The sequence below is a fragment of the Nicotiana sylvestris genome, chromosome 1 (assembly GCF_000393655.2).
Source record: "Nicotiana sylvestris chromosome 1, ASM39365v2, whole genome shotgun sequence".
Classification (NCBI taxonomy): Eukaryota; Viridiplantae; Streptophyta; class Magnoliopsida; order Solanales; family Solanaceae; genus Nicotiana; species Nicotiana sylvestris.
In genome coordinates, this window is record NC_091057.1 from 51,253,251 (window position 1) to 51,274,486 (window position 21,236).

Sequence of the window (21,236 nt, forward strand, 5' to 3'; positions counted from 1 at the left end):
TGGGGGAAACAGAGTGGTAACTCATGAAACGACCGGTCGGGTAGTTACAATTTCATCATCCCCTTCAATCACATAAAATTTACCAAATGGGGCACCGACTATAAATTGTTGAACCCCTACAAATCCTAGATCATTTGTGAATTCATTCACTATGTCTATGTGTGAAAGTAAGTCGGAGTCATAACCTGTCCAAGTCTTCACCAATTTTCTTGTGTAGTCAACTTCAGGCTCAGTAACCCAATAACCATCGTAATTGAATATTAAGTCGACTAGCACCACCTCCAATAACCTAGCAAAAAAATTATACCACTTAGAAACATAAAATATACCATGTAAACATCAGAAGTAGGAAATGAATAATTAAAGCCAAAAAGAACAAAATATTTATGACAAGAGGTTCCCTTAAAGAAGAATCCAAAATACCCAATATTTTAATCATAAGGCAACACAATTAGGGACCATTGTTGTTAATAAACAAAGAAAAGTGCAGAATCTTCTGACAACACAACTACATTTTATTGACAAAGACAAAAAACAAACCCCACATAACCCCACAAAACATAGAACCCTAAACATCATCATACACGACAAAGCAAGAAACAACAAAGGACTACACCATGCATGCAAACATTAGAAATAGACAAGAATTAAGAATATATAACTGAAAGTGCAAAAACTTAAGTTGGATGTCGATGAAACCCAAGAAATCGAAACCTTAGAATAAAAACCCTAGAAAATGAAAATAGAGTAAAAAGATGAAATACTAACAAAAATAATATAATAAAGACAAATGGATCATTTTAATGGAGGAAGGTATTACCTTTATAATATTTGTTATTGAAATCGGTAGCCAAAAGAGAAGAGAGAGCTTAGAGAGAGTTCTAGATAGTGAAGGACAAAGACGAGAAAATGGATGAAATAGGTTTCTTTTATGTTATACTTTACGAGTTAATATTTATTGGGTATCGGGTAATCTGGATTAGGTCGATTCTAAATGATACCAGATGGAAAAAAGGTACGGATGAGTGCCACGTGTCCCCTCCGTCTACTTAAGAATAAATGTGTGTGAATAGTAAGACAACAAGGAATTTTATGGCCGGATAAAATAACGGAAAACAACTTTAAACAATTTACAACAGTAGAGGAACATATTAGACCCTTTTCTATTTTAAAAAGACGAAATCACAACTCTTCCTCGATCGTCCTTTCCTCAAAACGTTTTTCCTTTCTTTGCATTGGCTAGATGGGAGTAATTTGTAGGCATCATTACATATGTATATTTTTTAAGTAGAATATTTGGGTTATTTAAAAGAATATTTAGTAATTTAATTTTTTAATATCCACAATAAAAAGGGAAAACAAATGAAAATATTCCAAATAAAGTCAATTGCAACTAATTTTCATAAAGCCCGCCATTTGGTTATATGACCGTTTCTGTTGGTTCAAGAAATACAATTATATAACGGAAATTTTGGAGAAAGATTTGGCCCCCCATCTTCAGAAAGTCCGTAAATCTGTAGACTCTCGTTCCCGTCGACCATTTTTTGCCGTTAAATCTCGCCGTCCATTCTTTTGCCGTTAAATTTCGCCGACGGTGGAATAGAATCTCTGAGTTCAGTTCATCCTAATTGCCAGGTTTCTTCTGCTCTCTTTCTCCTCCTCCTTCTTCTTTCTGTTTGTGAAAACTGAGAATTTTGTCGATATTATTGAGTATTTAACCAAATCTGATCATTTAATTATCTGGGTTTGCAATCTACTGAGATCTTGACTTGGCGATTGATATTACTTGCGTTTTTGAAGTTTTCTTTTACTTGTGCTTCTCTGTGTGTATAACTATCTTGTTTTTTTGGTCAATTTTTCAATTTGCCGGCTGTAATGATTTGGGTTCAACAAGAAAATCACGATAACAAATTCCTAGTTTCTTGGATTAATGTAATTGTTTAGGCTATAGAAGAAGAAGGAAATAGTACATATTATTTTATGGTAAACCATTGAACATTTTATACTAATTTTTTTTATTCGAATTCAATGAATTTAGAGATATTCTAAATTATACTTCCAACCATTGATACGGACCAAAGGAAAATTATTTCAAGAAAAAAAATTTTACCCTCATAAATTGAATTGGGAATTTAGTACTACATCAGAAGTAATTTGGGAAATCTTTTTCCTAATTCCTATAGGATCTCAAAACATGTCAGGAGAATTGCACGTCTAGTTTCAATTTTACTTTTATGTTAAGTGCCGAATCAAACTACTACAATAAATATACCGACACAAGTTCTGTTTCATAGCATATTTTAGAAATTTAGAAGGTTATTTATTTTAACCTTATTGTCCTTAAAAAGGAAAGGTATTCAAATTCCATGTTGGTTAGAATTCAAGAGTCTTACTTCCCAAAAGAAGGATTCTTACTTCCCTATTTCTTGTGGGATTTTCACTTACTTTCATACTCTATAAGTGTCTTATAATCCTATATTTTGTGCAATACATATTGTTTAGTTGTCTTCTTTTCCCAGTGGTTTCTTTTCCTCTTTGTCCCATAAACCTGTAGGGCAGATTTAGCTCTTATATATTAGTAGTTGAAATTTATCCTTTCTTCTCTAATTTTTGTTACCCTCTTTTCACCAGAACTAACCATGGCGCCCAACAAGCTAAATGTGAAAAGGCGCAGACTTGAAGATCCAGCTGAAAGTGCAAGCTCCAGCACCAACCCTCGTAACAAATTTGAAGTACGAACTCCAACAACTCCAGATCGAATGTGTGGGGTTTCAGGCAGTAAAACTCAAGAAAATGCTCAGTTATTTGGTAATAATGACTTGGTGCGACTCAATCAAGACCACACGGTGTATAAAGTTGTAAAAGACAAGTTTGTATCTGGTTTAGGTGCACTGGGATCATCACTTCAAGTTGAGGCAATTCATATGAATGTTCGTTCCAGCCTTGTTTCGCAAACAAGGTTTCAATCTTTCCTTCTAGTTGCAAAAGCCATGGAGAAAAAGTACAATGGGCATGCTAGTAAGAAGCTTGGTTGGTTGGAAACTTCAAAGGAACAAATTATTGACATAATTTCTAATGGTTTTTGTTCCATCAAGTTATCGCCATGGAGTTCAATTTTCTGCTCGTGATTACCCTTTTGATTGTCTTCAAACTGCTATTCAAGACAAAGATGGACTAAGACATTTATTGCTTTTCAAATTGGTATTGGGAAGATCGGAACTAGTAATTTCTGGTTCAGGACAATTTCAACCAAGTTCTGAGGATATTGATTTCGAGGTTGACAGTTTCACATCTCCAAGAACGTATATAGTTTGGAGTAGTCGCCTAAGTACACACGTCTTCCCTGAAGTCATAGTCAGTTTCAGTTTTTGATCGTCCAACTCTTTCAAAGAATGTAAATTTAACGATTCCCTTTGATGCTTTGATCACTAGATTATCAAAGATCTTGCCTTCTCATGCTATCAAGTTGATAAAAGAATATTACAATGATCGTCAAAAGGGGAAGACCACTGCGCAAGAATTTGTAAGGCAAGTGAGCCAAGTAGCAGGAAACAGTTTGTTGATTTCAATCATAAAGTCTATATCTGCTCAGGTAAATCATCACAACCTCTTCACTGAAGCAATCATTAGACGTTGTCCTGTACTACTAAAAACTCGCAGTTCTTGGGATATTTGTCCCTCAAAAGTCATGGCAGTGTCAAATTGTCAATTAACTAACCACATCGTCAATTAAAGCACTAAAGGGATGCAAAGCAAGGGTGATTATCGCTTCTAGTTGCTTTTTTTCTTTTTCGATTTTAAACAGGTCACTAACTTTTATACTCTTCATTCTGCAGAGAAATTTAGCTCAACCAAGACCGAAAGAGCAATAATGATACAAGGAATATTCTGTCTTACAGTGGACTGCTGACTTCACATATTACTTTTAATAAATCCCCTTTTTTGCTTTTCTATGGCCAATTGGCAGTAGTCACTATTATAGCAGTTTTTAGTTGTTGTAAGAGTTATACTGTCGTTGATAGTTTAAAATTCTCCCATGGTTTGTCCTTGTATAAAAGGTGGTGACGTTCTTGATCACTTGCAGTGTTACTTTAGCATAGATATCTTTGACTTCTGTAATGGTGGAATACTTACTATTTTCGTGTCCCCGGTGTATATTCTTGAATTGCTCTTGCAACAAAAGTCTGCACATCCCTAAAATCTGATATCACTATAAGAGTGTCAGTATGGATCTGCACCAGAATTAGGAGAGGGTTCTTGCGTCAAGACTGAACCATCTTCATCTCGAGATTGTATTTTTCGATGTCGTGTCCAAAGATGGAAAGGTAATTTGAGCTCTTGGCCAGATGATCAATAACAGGGCAAAAGAAAAATGTCAAAGGAAATTGGCCTGCATGCCAGCGTCGAATACTCTATGTTTCCTCTGTATCTGAGTAAAAGTAAGAATGGTGGGGTATTTACGAATTGCTAAAAGCTGTTATATTGAGTTTCCATTATGAAATAATCAGTCAAGCATAATCCAAGCCCAACTAGTTTGTGATCTGGTTCGACTCACACCATACGGTGGTGTTTGTAGTAATATCGGAATTCACCATACTGTAAAGCTGTGCTCTAAAGAATAAGAATATCCCTACCCTCGAGTACTAAATGGTAGCTTCAAATTCACGAGAAATATACAGCTTTACACACCTGCAAACTTAGACATGGGGAGAAAAAGAGGGAAGTTTAACCACTGATTGCAGTATCCGACAGTATGGATCCTTCAGTTCAAGTTTGCCAATTGATGTTTGGAGCATATCACCAACACTCGCTATTCAAATTGATTAGTGACATGTTAGATTCTCGAGAGAATTAGCCATAATCCTGATTGGACAGGAAAGTGATAAACATTCAGATGTTAAACGATGACATAATATAGGCCTATCTGACAATGTTAAGTACATGGTTAACCCTCAGCCTTATGACCTACGAACAAATGGTGCTTAATACAATACCTGAAAGTATGGGGGGGGGGGGGAGGGAGTGAATTGTCGATTTTCTTTTTATAGCTAAGTAGTTGACTAGTTTGCTAATTAGTCGACTGAAAGTAGAAGAGAGGTAAAAATTAAAGACATAATGTAAAGTGCCGAAACTAAATGACACAAAGTATTTTTATACAGTTTCGGATTCAATGTGAATCCTACTGCAGTCCCTTTGGGTTGCAAGAGAGTTCTCTCTTCAAAGCTCCTTGAAAACTTCGTACAAGTATGTTGATGTTATTATGAACACCAACTGCCTTTTGGTTCTATTTACACTCGTTGTAACTTTGATACAATGCCTCACCAATATTTTTCTCTCTTTCTTCTCTATGCTAGTTACATAGTAAATCTCACTCAGATTACAATGCTTGCTTAGAGTAGAACAAAGTATATGACTCATCTTTGCCGTTTTGTACTATATACACCTGTAGACATGTAATTTTTGACCCGCCACGTCTTCAAGCTATATTAGCAGTTTCGCATATTTTATATATTTATTTGAGTTATTTGAATATTTTCCAGGATGCTAATACACTATTCTTATTGTTATTTTATTTAGTATTTAAAAAATCGAAAAAAGCAAAACATAGTTTCAAGTCTATTTAATTTAAGGTTAATTAGTACTTAATGTAGTAATACTGTTTTCAGCTATTTTATCCATTTTTATTTTTATATAATCTTGAAAAATACCAAAAAAATAGTTTCATAATAAAATATTATTTATTTTAATTAATTAGAGTTAGTTATGTATTTTATAGTATAGATTTTACATTATTTGTAGGAAAAAGGATTAAGATTTTGGATTGGAAAGACCCAATTTCGGATAGCCCAAAACATTGGGCCCAATAACCTTTACACCCAAACTAAAACCTTTAAAAACTCCTAATTCCTACACCCTAACCTAGCAGCTAACACACACAAAAGAGATCTCTCATTCTAATTCCAAAAAGCTAAGAACAACCGATTTCCTAAAAAGGGAGAATTGATCAATTTTCTTTCCATTATTTTCAAAAGAGACTTGCAAATACAGTGAGAAGGTATCCAATCAACTCATTCAGTGAACGATGACCAACTTTCAATATTGCATTTCTTATTTGGGAAAAATTTCGAGCGAGCAACGAGGATAGTTGATCAAAGAGGCGTTAAAAGGATCTTGGGCAAACCCAGTGGTCGTTCCATCTTTCAGGTTGTTGGAGATTCAAAGAGGAAGGAGGAATATCTATGCTTTCCAGAACATTATTGTGCTTGTTATTCCTTTTTCTATGACATTGTAAACAGAGGGGAACATCTTTCTTGTAAGCATCAATTAACTGCCAGACTTGCTTCTTCATTGGGAGCATGCGTTGATTTTACGATCTCTGATGATGAGCTTGCTCTCATGCTCTCCCAGCTCTGAATGTGCAAATTCCCAGGTTCCTGGTTGGAGTTAGTTGAGGGTCTATGGCGAGATTTTCTAAGTCTGCGTCTTGTCGCGATTTTCGCTTCTGGAGAATTTTCGTTTGGACATCTTGTACATCGGTTCAGAGTTGCCAATCAACGAGAGGTTCTTTTTCTCCTTTTTAATTCTTCTGCTTCTTGATTACATTATATTTTTGGAATTTTGTCCATATTAATAAATGTTTAATTTAGATTAATACTCTCGTCATTGTGTGGTTGCAAGTATGCTAAAATCATAAATCTGTTTAATGTGTTTGACGTATTTTGTTTAGTTTAAAGTTTTAACGTCATATATAGCAATATCCGTAGATATTTCCTTGTTTCCAGTTACATATTTCATGTGCAATCCATTTGAATGCTTGAGATATGGATGTCACGTCTAGAATTATGTTTCTTAATTCTATAATAGCTAAAATGATACATGTCTTCCACAATAATTTCATACTCCATAACTCTCATGCCTTACAATAATCTTAAATTAGCTTTAGGAAAATAATTCAAGAACATCGTAGCTTGCTTTAGGCGCGATTAATAAATTATCGTGATTATGAGTACGGTTCTCGTGGCATGGTCACGATACTTAAATTCCAATTCGGTGTGCATTTCATGTGACCCGGCCACAACTTTGAATAATAATAAAATAAATATATTGTAATCGCGGGTGCATTTCATGTGTCGCGATTTGCAATGTGTACCAAAACGACAAGTGTACGACATCCTGACTTGTTCCAGAAATAATTGAATAAATAATTAAAAGCGGTTGAAAGTTAAAAATGCACAATAGGTTTAAAACATATAATTAATCAGATAATTAGTCCAATTATTAATAGTTGAGCGACCGTGCTAAAACCATGAAATTCGGGAGTGCCTCACACCTTATCCCGAGTTAACAAAATTCCTTACCCGGTCTTCTGTATTCGCGGACCAAAAAATAAAGTCGATTTCCTCGATTTGGGATTTAAAATAAACCCGTGACTTGAGACACCATAAATTATCTCAAGTGGCGACTCTGAATTAAATAAATAATCCCATTTCGATCATTATCACTTTAGTTGGAAAAACTCCCTTATATCCCCTGCGGGAAAAAAGGAGATGTGACAGCTTTGGCGACTCTGTTGGGGAACGAACCCAGAACTTCTGGTTCAGAGTTTAGAATTCGAGCTTAGAATAACTGTTATACTTGGCTTTCATTTATTATTTGATTTTTACGTGTTTGAGCCTAATGTGATAATTGTCGCTTTTTGACGCTTTGATATTCTGTGAATTTTATATAAACTATTACGAAACCCTTCTTCTCTCTGAGTCTTCTAAATCTTCTGAGAAGTGCATGCTGTCGTGTCTTCTTTTCTGTTAGTGTCATATCCTTAATTAGAACGAGATTCGGACAAGTTGCAAAGCCGGATGATCTTTTGGTTATCGGTACGCTGCCCCCTTCGGCTCGAGTTGTCCGCTCGGGTAAGCCAGGTCTAGAACAATACACCTAGATTGTAAATCTAGAATAACATAGCCTCACGCCGAATCCCTAGTAGGAGCGTTTGTTTGCATCACGTGCATTTGACTTTGGGGACTCAACATAGGGGTTGAGTCCGTCTAGGACATGTGTACCAAAATTAAAAGACCATCCTGATGCATCTTACGTGCTACTTGGGTATCTGTCTGTTTCGGCTTGCATGTTGACTGGCTTCCAGAATAGGGAAAGAAAATAAAAAAAAAGAAAATAAAGAAAATAAAAAAAAAGAAAAAAAGAAAAAAAGAAAAGAGAGTGAGAGGTAGGTTTTTGAATTATCCTGAAACTCAGCCGAAATTTTTTTTTTAAAAAAGGAAAGGTCATTTCAAAATAAGTCATATTTTCCTGTTGCGTCAAAATTGGGCGAACTACGCGGGTCTGATTCTCATCAGATGTGAGATACGTAGGCAAACGTCATCGGTTCTGGCCCACCATTTTTAAAAATCCAAAAATATTTTTCTTTACTTCCTTCTTTAGAAAAGTCTTTCTTTGAGACCCCATTTTTCAAAAATCCAAAAATATTTTCCTTTACTTCTTTTTTTTAGAAAAGTCTTTCTTTGAGACCCCAATTTTCAAAATTCAAAAATATTTTCCTTTACTTCTTTTTTTTAGAAAAGTCTTTCTTTGAGACCCCAATTTTCAAAAATCCAAAAATATTTTCATTTACTTCCTTTTTAGAAAAATCTTTTTTTGAGACCCCAATTTTCAAAAAATCCAAAAATATTTTCATTTACTTCCTTCTTTAGAAAAGTCTTTCTTTAGGACCCAAATTAAAAAAAAAAACCAAAAAGTATTTGCTTTTAATGTCTTCTAAAAATCCAAAATATTTTCATTTTTCTTTAGAAGTTTTTCATTCGAAAATTGAAAAGAAAATTCGAGATTCAAAAATATTTTCTTTAGAAGTCTTTCTTTCATAATTTTAACATAAAAGTCCAAAAGTCAAAAGATATTTTGTTTCTTCTTTAGAAGTTTTTCTTTCAAAATTTTTTTTAAAAAAAGAAAAAGAAAAAGAAAATTAAAAAAAAAAGATTTAGTTTATTTTCTTTATTCCTAATCTTCCGGAACTACACAAGATCTGATTCATGTTCCCACATGATACGTAGGCAATCCATATCAGGTTCGATCAAATGATTTTGAAAAAAGAAGAAAAGAAGAAAAAAGAGAGGAAGAATGATAATAATAATAAGGACCGACTGAGTCCATTCTAATATGTTTTTGTTTTGAATTGTGAAGAAAGTTTGAGGTGGTCGATTTGTGGTAAGCTGAAAATACATCCATAATTCATAAGATCCAAGGGAAAAATGCCAATGACAACTAACATCGAAGCTGTTACTAGTGCTCAAGAGACTCAGGGTCAGAGGGTTCAACAAAAGTCTACTGTGGTTGAGGAAAATAGGGTACTAAAGCAGCAAATGACTGAAATGTGTCAAGAATGGGCCAATGGCCAAGGACTGCCTTTTTCTTCTCATGGTTTCCCAGAATTCACACCCATCTCGACTATTGCCATTCCGGTCTCATTGTCTGATCAATCCTATCCACTTGGGTTTAGACATATCCCAACTGTATGACTACAACAGAACTTCTGTTGTGCGCTCCTAAAGTTTTCCATTGACAACCAATTAGACAACCACTACTGTTATGCCCGTCTTCACCATCCCACAGCCGATGGTGGTACAGAAGAAAACTCATGAGTCACAATTTGCTACACAGCAAGAACAGTCCCACTCTCTTGAGTACTACTCGTACCTATTTGATCTTCATGCAAAGATGGAGAAGCCCGCCCGAAAGATGGCACAGGAAGAAATGACCCAAAGAGTGAAAAGCTTAGAACAAAAGTTGAAAAACATGCAAGGGTTGACAGGTCAGAAGAGTATTGCCTTCAAGGATCTATGTATGTTCCCTGATGTCCACTTTCCACCTGGTTTCAAGACTCCAAATTTGAAAAGTATGATGGACATGGAGACCCCATAGCCCACCTGAAAAGGTATTGCAATCAACTAAGAGGTGCGGGAGGAAAGGAAGAATTACTGATGGCTTATTTTGGGGAAAACCCTAAGGGAGTAGCCTCCGAATGGTTTATGGATCAAGACACATCTCGCTGTTATGTATGGGATGACATGGCACAGGCCTTTGTCAAACAGTTCCAATACAATATCGACATCGCCCCAGACCGCAATTCCCCTTCAAACCTGAAGAAGAAACCAACTGAAAGTTTCAGGGAATATGCCATTAAATAGAGAGAGCAGGCAGCTAGAGTTAAGCCACCCATGGATGACCACGAGCTAATCACCATCTTCCTTTAGGCTCAAAAGCCAGATTATTTTCAAAACATGATGTCCACAGTGGGCAAATCCTTCTTGGAAGCAATCAAGAGTGGGGAGATGGTTGAGAATAGCCTCAAGACATGCAGAATTATAAGTCAAGCATTTCTCAAAACCGCAACTCAGGCTATCTAGATTGAATCTGATAATTTTAGTGACACGAATGAGATGGATGAAGAAATCATGATGACATCAGGGTCGAGAAGAGGTCCTAGGAGAACATCTCGAAGGTATGACCAGCCTCGTCTGTTTTTTGATGATTCCCCTGAGCACTACTATCCACCTCAGAACCCATAATACTCTGTTGTTCCACCTCAGTATGTTGTCCAGCCACCAAGACACCCCAGAAAGCGATCACCAGCACCGCAAAATCTCCACCAGCCTCCACAAAATTTTCAAGTGCCCTATAACCCACATCCAAGCCAGGGGTATAGAGGGGAACAAAGGTTGAAAAATAATTTTACACCAATAGGAGAGTCCTATGCAAGCGTATATGAGAAGTTAAAGCATTATGACATGATTCCACCCATTCCTCCAAATCATGTGGACCCACGTGCAAGAAGCTTTGACCCTTCTAAAAGGTGTGAATATCATTCCAATGCCCAGGGGCACAATGTTGAAAGTTGTTGGGATTTGAAAAGAGAAATAGAAAGGATGATCTAGGAAAAACTGATTGTGATCCAAGACAGTGACACCCAGAATATCACGCAGAATCCTTTTACCTGCACATGATGATGCACACTTTATGGGGATGATGCCTGGTGACATGAAGTATGAGAATCCTCTCGGAAATTGCCGATTAAAATTGGAGAAGTCCATTGTGATTTTGATGAGCAAATTTGTGGCTAAATGTCAAGCTTAACAATTGAAAAGTCATTACCTCATCACAAGGAAGAAATCTTGGTAGTTTGTTTTGATATTTTTTCTATTATCTGGGTTATTTCAGGGTTGTGATCCAGATTTCATTTGTTTTATTGAGTCAAACCCTTCTATCCCTCTATTCTATTTGTGCGAGTCTTATCTATCTGGGTTTTATTGCTATTTTCATTAGTCGGCTTATTTTAGAGTTGTAACTCGGATTTTAGGTTATTTGTCTTTTTGTTTACCCATTGAAATACAGTTTGTCCTTTTATGTCATTCCATGCTTAGTTCTTTTCCTGCTAGTTTTAGTGATATGACATGCATGTGGAATTTTTGGCCAGATCTTAAAAAATTGATTTAAGCTTGAATTGGATAACCGAGAAAAAGACATTTTTGTAGAAGAATCAATTGAAGTTTTTTTTGGAAGTTTGACGTTAATGGATGAAAGGTGTCTTTCGACCATGACACACCAAGAAGATAGGCATGTTCATCGATGATGTGATCGCAAAAAGGATACTATGTTTGGCGTTCTCAAGGTTGGGAGACCCTTTTTCTGCTATCCAAATAGTTTATACCCTTTGTTATTTTTAGCCTGTATTATTTTTTTTTACCACCCTCTTTTGGAATTATGTTTAGAGTCAAAAGTCCAAAAAAAAATATAAAAAACAAAAAAAACAATAAAAGTGCATGACCCAAGAGTACAAACTGGGGCAGCTCTTTGGAAGTTCAAGTGAAAAAAGAAGAAGAAGAAGAAAAGAACTGTCGAAGGTCCATGCCCCCCAGAAGATACAAGTTGGGGCAAACAAAAAGAAGAAAAAAAAAGAAAAAATAAAAGGAAAAGAAAAAAAATAGAAAGAAAGATGACAAAAATTAGTTAGGTTAGATCTTTGAACTACGTTTGACCGGATTCCTTAAAAAAAGATACGTAGGCAGCCTTACACGGTTCGGTCAAACCAAATAAGAATTAAAAAAAAAACAAAAAAAAAATCCCCAGTATCTGAAACTGGGGCAGAGATTTTATTTCACTTTTGAAGGAGTCGATTCCAAGAGTTGTAAGTGTACAACCCATCATATTGAGTCTAATTTGAGCCTTCATGCTATCCTTTCTTTCCAACCCTATCCAAAAACCTCCCAAATAAAGACCTCATGATCAACCTTCAAGAATGCCAAGAGACGCATGCAATGAGCAACAGTTGTCGCACGACGTAGAACACTGTCGAGTTGCTCACAAAAAAGAGGGAAAGAAAAATAAAAATAAAAATGAGAGAGTCTTATTAGTAAAATTCTTCACGGGCACTGTAAGATGACGGTAAGCAGAGATGAATAAATGAGAGAGACTTGTTGGTGAAAACCCCTCGGGGCACCACTAGTCGAAAGTGAGAGATGAAGTTTATGCAAAGAATTGACACAAACAAGACCGACTTCAAAGGTCATAAGAATGGTAAAAGGAAAGATTGGATTAGTTTGATAGATCAGACCGTTAAGTCCAAAATGAATGTCATGATCATTAAGGCTAGTTAGCGCAAAAAAAAATGAAAAAAAAACTCTTCCCTCTTTTCTTCCCGACAGGGGCATTTTTTGTTGATAATGTTTATTTGCATCATTGTGTCCCTTCACTCTGAGTCGGTCCTTGTCAAAACAAACAAGAAAAGATTTCAAAATCTGCTACCAGCTTTTCTGTTGCACAAAGTAAATTTGGCCAGCACACTCAGTTGTTACTGTTAACATGCCTTGAGGCTTCATGCAAAGTCTTCTTCCCAAAAGACTCTTGTCAGCCTACTTGGCGCAAGCAAAGATAGCTTGTGATTCTCTCTAACAGACAAATTGCTCAAAAGCAGGAAGTCATTCAAGATATTAGAAAAGGTCACATAAGCAAAGATCTCCAGTCGGGATAAGCTTGATTGAGCCTCAAAACACCAATGGAATTGGGAGCAAAACAATCAGGATTGATACAGAAAGGAAAGGTCCCTTGAAAGCAACAACAGAGTCTCCCAATAGTGTAGGCAACTACCAATATAGTCGGTCCTCTAAAAAAGAATGGACACAAAGCTAAGCTGCACAAGACTCAAGGCCACAAACTGACCACCACTTTTAAAATTGACAAAGTCTTCTTTGTTTGAAACAGGAACAAACCAGTGCAAGGAAAGTAGTACAAAAAAAATGAAAAATGAAAAGAATAGAAGAGCCGACAAAGAGAAGTTTCTCAAATCTTTGTCTTTTTCTATCTTGCTCGTGTGCATAAAATTTTGCCATTTGCTCGTCACATTTTGCCTCCTAGGATAAAAAGTCCTAGTCTAATAGATTTTCCTCACAATAAAAATCTTAGTTTGATGAATTTTTCTCCTAAGATAAGAAAACCTAGTCTGATGAATTTTCTCCTAGGATAGAAATCTTAGTCTGATGAATCTTTCTCCTAAGATAACAAAAAAAAGGGACCTAGTCTGATGAATTTTCTCCTAGGATCGAAATCTTAGTCTGATAAATCTTTCTCCTAAGATAGAAAATCTAGTCTGATGAACTTTCTCCTAGGATAAATTCTTAGTCTGATGAATCTTTCTCCTAAGATAGAAAACCTAGTCTGATAAATCTTTCTCCTAAGATAGAAGACCTAGTCTGATGAACTTTCTCCTAGGATAGAAATCTTAGTCAGATGAATCTTTTTCCTAAGATACCAAAAAAAAAAAACCCTAGTCTGATGAATTTTCTCCTAGGATAAATGTTTTAGTCTGATGAATCTTTCTCCTAAGATTAAAACCTAGTCTGATGAATTTTATCATAGGATAATTTTAAAACCAAAAAGGGGAAGTCTGGATTTGAAAAAAAAGGTCAATTTTTAGTTTTCTTAAGTTATTAATCTTTAGTTTTCTTGAAATCAGGAGTCCCGCCTAGAGAATAGGGTCAATTTTTATTTTAGTCAAGCTTAGTTTATAGTTTTCTGCAAGCTCAATCTTAAATTTAGGAGACGCACTTCCTAGTCTAGGTCATTCAGGGTTTTTAAGCAGACCATTTGCAAGTTGAAATTTTCTTGGTTTTACTCACAGGAGACGCACATCCTAGCCAAGTCTTCAATTTTACTCTCATCATTGCATCCTTTATCAATAGCATATGTGATTTATTGTTCTGCTAATAACTCATAAATCTTCCTAGTGCAAATTGGGGCAGAAAAGTTTCTTTGTTTTGTCTGTTTTGCTGTAGTATCAGGCGCCCACCTGGAGAATAAGGGTATTTATTTCAAGAGTTTCAAGTTTTAAGTTAGTGCCAGGTGCCCACCTGGGGAACGAGAGAACTCATTTCAGAATTTATTTCAGAGTCATTTGAAGTTTCAAGTCAGTAGCAGGCGCCCATCTGGAGAATAAGGGAATTCATTTCAAGTTCCAGTCAGAGACAACAAGATCCCTCCTGAAGAATAGGGGCAACCTCCAGTCCTTTTGTCAATTCAAGTTAGAAGTAGCAGAAGCTTGCCTCAAGAATGAGGATCGACAAGAGTTCGAGATAACCAAAAGAAGAATAAAAGAAAAAAAAGAAAAAGAAAAAGAAGTGAACTCAAAGTGCAGAAGTGGAGAAAAGATTTGGACTGCTTAAGACGTGATTGAAGTCACAAACTTTGCATGTCCCGCCTTGATCCGAGAAGTTATGAAAGGAATGAAACAGCACCTACAGCTAACAAGCATCAAGATTCAGATCAGAGTCCACATGAAGAACCAACCTAGACTCAAGATCAAACTTTAGAAGACTTATATATAGGAATCTTGTAACTCGTAGCTGATAGACTTAGTTAGTCTTTTTTATAATTTTGATTTTTGATGTAATAACAGGACCACAGACTGGAGCTTCAGACGGAACCTCACTCGACTCTCTCATCCTCTTCACACACTCCATCACCTCATTCACTTATGAACTACACGTGGCCTAATTCCTTTATAGCCAAGGATATATAGGCAACTCAGATATCAGGGCTCGGTCACATTCTCTTTTCTTTTAGTTTTTGGTCTCTCTAAATAAGGGTCGGGTCAAAAAACCTGTCTCGTCGTTCTTTGTCTGAAAACTCTTCATGTTTCCAGTCAAATAAGGGCAACTTTAGACATGTAATTTTTTACCCGCCACGTCTTCAAGCTATATTAGCAGTTTCACATATTTTATATATTTATTTGAGTTATTTGAATTTTTTCCAGGATTCTAATACACTATTCTTATTGTTATTTTATTTAGTATTTAAAAATCGAAAAAAGCAAAACATAGTTTCAAGTCTATTTAATTTAAGGTTAATTAGTACTGAATGTAGTAATACTGTTTTCACCTATTTTTATCTAATTTTATTTTTATATAATCTTGAAAAATACCAAAAAATAGTTTCATAATATAATATTATTTATTTTAATTAATTAGAGTTAGTTATGTATTTTATAATATATATTTTACATTATTTGTAGGAAAAAGGAATTAAGATTTTGGATTGGAAAGACGCAATTTTGGATAGACCAAAACATTGAGCCCAATACCCTTTCACCCAAATTAAAACATTTAAAAAACCCCTATTCCTACACCCTAACCTAGAAGCTAACACACAAGAGATCTCTCATTCTAATTCCAAAAGCTAAGAACGTCCGATTTCCCAAAAAAGGAGAATTGATCAATCTTCTTTCCATCATTTTCAAAAGAGACGTGCAAATACAGTGGGAAGGTATCCAATCAACTCATTCAGTGAACGATGACCAACTTTCAATATTGCATTTTTTATTTGGAAAAAATTTCGAGCGAGCAACAAGGATAGTTGATCAAAGAGGCGTTAAAAGGATCTTGGGCAAACCTAGTGGTTGTTCCATCTTTCAGGTTGTTGGAGATTCAAAGAGGAAGGAGGAATATCTATGCTTTCAAGAACATTATTGTGCTTGTTATTCCTTATTCTATGACATTGTAAATAGAGGGGAACAACTTCTTGTAAGCATCAATTAGCTGCCAGACTTGCTTCTTCGTTGGGAGCGTTGGGAGCTTGCGTTGATTTTACGATCCCTGATGATGAGCTTGCTCTCATGCTCTCGCAGCTCTGAATGTGCAAATTCCCAGGTTCCCGGTTGGAGTTAGTTGAGGGTCTACGGCGAGATTTTCTAAGTCTACGTCTTGTCGCGACTTTCGCTTCTGGAGAATTTTTGTTTGCACTTCTTGTACATCGGCTCGGAGTTGTCAATCAACGAGAGGTTCTTTTTCTCCATTTTAATTCTTCTGCTTCTTGATTCCATTATATTTTTGGAATTTTGTCTATATTAATGAATGTTTAATTTATATTGATACTCTTTTGTGGTTTCAAGTATTCTAAAATCGTAAATCTGTTTAATGTGTTTGACGTAATTTGTTTAGTTTAAAGTTTTAACATCTTATATAGCAATATCCGTAGATGTTTTCTTGTTTCCAGTTACATATTTCATGTGCAATCCATTTGAATGCTTGAGATATGGACGTCACGCCTAGAATTATGTTTCTTAATTCCATAATAGCTAAATTATACATTTCTTCCACAATATTTCATACTCTATAACTCTCATGCCTTACAATAATCTTAAATTAGCTTTAGGAAAATAATTCAAGAACATCGTAGCTTGCTTTAGACGCGATTAATAAATCATCGTGACTGTGGGTTACGGTTCCCGTGGCATGGTCACGATACTTAAATCCCAATTCGGGTGTGCATTTCATGTAACCCGACCACAACTTTGAATAATTATTAAATAAAAATATTGTAATTGCGGGTGCATTTCATGTGTCGCGGTTTGTAATGTGTACCAAAACGACAAGTGTATGACATAGTGACTTGTTCCATAGATAATTGAATAAATAATTAAAAGCGGTTGAAAGTTAAAAATATACAATAGGTTTAAAACATGTAATTAATCCGATAATTAGGCCAATTATTAAAAGTTGAGCGACCGTGCTAAAACCACGAAATTCGGGAGTGCCTCACACCTTCTCTCGGGTTAACATAATTCCTTACCCGGTTTTCTATGTTCGCGAACCAAAAAATAGAGTCATTTTCCTGAATTTGGGATTTAAAGAAAATCAGTGACTTGGGACACCATAAATTATTCCAAGTGGCGACTCTGAATTAAATAAATAATCCCATTTCGATCATTGTCACTTTAATTGGAAAAACTTCCTTATATCCCCTGCGGGAAAAAAAGAAGTGTGAACACACCTTGAGAGATCTGCTTTAATTTAATTGCGGTAGATCTTGAGATTTGAAGTCCCAAGGGAATTGATCTTTGGAGTGAATCAGAGTTGATTCATTCCAAGAATAAGTGCGGAGCCTCCTTGATTTGAATCTTGATCGACAGGGCTTTCCTTCTGCGAGCGAATCCCACTTCAACAACTAATGTTTGATTAGTCCTTTGATTTCGGAGTTTAGCAACTTTCCTTTAAAATATATATCTTTAGTGTTTCAATGACTATGATAGGCGGATTCTCAGAAGTCTTGGACTCCTCCAATTTTAGACCTTTCTTTCTTTCTTCCTTCGCCTGAGTTGTCAGATCTTTGCAAATCTTTTCCTTCTTTCTTTTACTCCTTTCTTTCTCGTCTTCCTGATAGTTTTTCTCTCGTTCTTCTTTGCTCCTGGAATGGACCTACAAATAAAGATATATTATTTTTTATCATTGAAACTTGGATCTAATAATCTTCCCCTTTTATGATGATCAATAACAGATAAAAGCAGTTTACTTCCCTGTCTATATTAAACGAATCTTCTTTTGCGGTTCCTCAATTGGACATCTTCATTGTGGCTGTGTGATAGTTGAATCCCCCTTAACTTGGAATCCATTCAAAAAGTTGTACCTATTCTTATTCTCCCCCCGGCATCAACAAAAAGCATTATACTAGCAAAAATATATTAAAACAAGCAGTAGTAAACTAGTTAGTTATGCTAGGGAAGAGATAGTCTTAACAGTGCAAACCAAGACTGGAAAGTCAGTCCAAAAAAAAAAACAAAAAAATTGTCTTAAACATCCATCCATCCACAAACTTAGTGACGTAGAAAATATGTGAAAGTATTGCTGATAGCCTCCTTCAAACGATCAAAGCTAGCATTCATGGTGACTGATATCCCATCGATCCTGTCATGCACTTCCTTGAAGTCTTTGATTGCGTTCTCTGCTATCTTAAGAATATGGACACTTATCTTGGACACATCAGAACCCGTCTCCTTGGAGATGTTATGAATATCTCAAATGGTTGATTGAGTAGAGACTAGCAGATCCTTGATGATGGTTAGCTTGTTGTCAATAGTGGTTAACTTTTTCACAAGATCAGGGTTACTAACACTAGGATGAGAAAAAACACTTTGGCTTTGGATTTAGTTTGAACAACCTTACCTTCTCCTTCTTGCTTCTTTACCCAAGTACCCTTCACAACAACGTATCCCATGCAGCCAAAGGCTTTGGAGTTGTAGGATCTGGTGACTAAAACAAAGGGATAGTTGGAAAAAGAGATGTTGTGTGCTTCGAGAAGATTGGTGATAACCATACCGAATGGAAGACTTGTAGGATCATCAACACTCTCAATCATGAAGTTGATAACCCAGGAGGACAACTTAACTTTGTGCTTGGTCACAAGTCAATAAACAAGAAAGGTATCCCATTGGGAGAAAGTAGAGAATGAACTAGTACGGGGAAGAATGGTTGTAGCCATAATGTGTGCGAGAACTCGGGTTTCAAAACTAATATCATTGGGACCTAACTAACTGGGAAGGGAATCAATAGGTGACTCAACTATGCAATGGTTTGCTTGGTCAAAGGAAATTTCAAAGTCTTCAGGCCAAGTATTTTTGAACAACATAGAAAATCCAGAATGATTACACTGAAAAATTGAATCAAACAGGGCACAATCTAGAACAATATGCTTACTAAGAACTTAAAGTTCTAACTTTTCAGGTTTTGGAGAACGAAGATTTGCATAATATATCCTAACTGGGGCTTCATAAACATTTGGAGGAGGTAGAGAGAGAAAATTTGTCCAACCTTAAAAATCGAAGAGGTCCTTTACCTTACGGTTGAAAGCTTCCATGTCATTCAAATCAATAACCCTACCATGGGCTATTGGTTTATCCTTGAATGCGATGAAGGTGTCTCTGTTTAGGGTGTCTCAGAAGTTGATATTAGAATATAAAGAACTCATGAGGTCTGCTTTGGGGTTCTATTGGAGTGAGGGATTCAAGATTTTCTTCCATGGGGCATTTGCCTAGGGCTTTTTTATTCAAGCTATGCGTATTGTTGGAGAGTTCTGCCTAAGAAGAGGCTAAGTCTTCGGAGTGGTCTGACCCTAAATCGACTGGTTCTGGAGGTTATGATGTTGGTTTTGCTTTGGAGCGAGTACTCGTTCTAGTGGAGGTAGAGAGGTTTTTGGAGTTTTTCGCCATTGATAAGTTGGGAAGAAGGGTTTCAGAGTGATAGTACCAATGTGAGAGAGTGAGAGTGATGGAGGGAACTAAAAAGGGTGAATTTGACGGTTGAGTGCAGAAAAGGAAAAGGCGTCGGTGAATAGATGTGATGATTGATTTCCTTTCCGGAGAGTCGTGATCAATGTGAAAATGAGGGAAAACAGAGGCCCATAATTAATAACTCTTACACGGTAACGATCCGGCCCGTCATTTCATGATTTACCACTCCGTTTCCCCCATTTTTTCTTATTATTGCCTTGTTCAGCTGTATTATGTGTTATCAGGTTGGTTGGCTCGGGTTCGGAGAAGTTTTGGTAAGGTTTAAGACACTTAGTCTCTTTTGAGTAAGCTTAAGTTGGAAAAGTCAACTGGATGTTGACTTATGAGTTAAAGGGATCAGATGTGAGTTCCGATGGTTTGGGAAACATCGGGAGGTAATTTGGGACTTAGGAGCGTGATCGAAATGTGTTTTGAAGGTACGGAGTAGATTTAGGCTTGAATTGGCGAAATTGGATTTTTGGCGTTTTCTAGTTGGTAGGTGAGATTTTGATATAGGGGTCGGAATGGAATTCCGGGAGTTGCAGTAGGTCTGTTGTATCATTTGGGATGTGTGTGAAAAATTTCAGGTCATTCGGACGTGGTCTAATAGACTTTTTGATCGAAAGAGGAATTTGGAAGATTTTGGAATTCTTAGGCTTGAATCCGATGCAAATTTGGTGTTTTGATGTTGTTTTGAGCATTCCGAAGGTTGTAACAAGTTTGAATGATATTATGGGATAGGTTGGCATGTTTGGTTGCAGTCTCGAGGGCCTCGAGTGAGTTTCGGGTGGTTAAACGGATCATTTCAAGTTGAGGAAAATTGCAGAAATTTGCTGTTGATGTTGCAGACAGCTGTGCTTCGCGTTCGCGAGTGGACCCTCGCATTCGCGAAGGGTTAAGATGGGAGGCTGTGAAGTTGGACTTCGTGTTCGCAAAGGATGTCCCGCGATCGTGAAGGGTTGAGCTCAATGGTCATCGCGTTCGCGTGTGTTAGTCACGTTCGCGTAGAGGAAACGCTAGCAGTTGGGTCCAGGTCAGATTAGTCTTCACGTTCGTGAGTGCGTGACCGCATTTGCAAGGAGTTGTGAAGCTAAAGGTTCGCATTCACATGCGTTGGGTTGCGTTCGTGATAAAGGGAAAATTGGTCAACTCAAACTTTTGCTTCGCGAACGCGAGTTGTGGACCGCGTTCGCGATGAATGATTTTTAAGTGCTGGGCAGAATGTTTAAAAGACCCATTTCCGTAATTTTGGGTCTAAGTTCCTCCATTTTTCGGCAATTTTGAAGCTTTTTGAAGGTGATTGAAGAGGGAATCAAGGGGGAATACTTGGAGGTAAGATTTATGGACTTAACACTCAATCCTAATGTGATTTTTGCCTAATTAATCATGGAATTTGTAGAATTTAAGCGTAAATATTGAAGAACTAGGGCTTGTAATTGGATACCTAGAAATTGGGATTTGAGGGGTCGTTTACGGTTGGATTTTGGTGCTTTTGATATGAATGGTCTCGGGGAGTGATAAGGAGTCTATTGATGTAGTTTTTCTTGGGTTCTGAGACGTGGGCCCGGGGATCGGGTTTGGCCAATTTTGGGATTTTTGGTATAATCAGATTATTTTTGTATGGGCTTCGTTC

At 36.5% G+C, this 21,236-nt stretch overlaps 1 long non-coding RNA gene across 2 annotated transcripts; it reads left to right on the top strand.

Annotated features, from left to right (window-relative positions):
* Positions 1 to 1,482: 1,482 nt before the first annotated feature.
* LOC104240241 (uncharacterized) lies at positions 1,483 to 4,176 on the top strand. 2 transcript variants are annotated; one of them, XR_011402699.1, is made up of 4 exons: positions 1,483 to 1,635; positions 2,632 to 3,328; positions 3,433 to 3,592; positions 3,837 to 4,176. It is a non-coding gene; the product is annotated as an uncharacterized lncRNA (long non-coding RNA). The 2 variants fall into 2 exon arrangements; XR_714381.2 differs by having other exon boundaries at positions 2,632 to 3,592.
* The last annotated feature ends 17,060 nt before the right edge of the window (positions 4,177 to 21,236 follow it).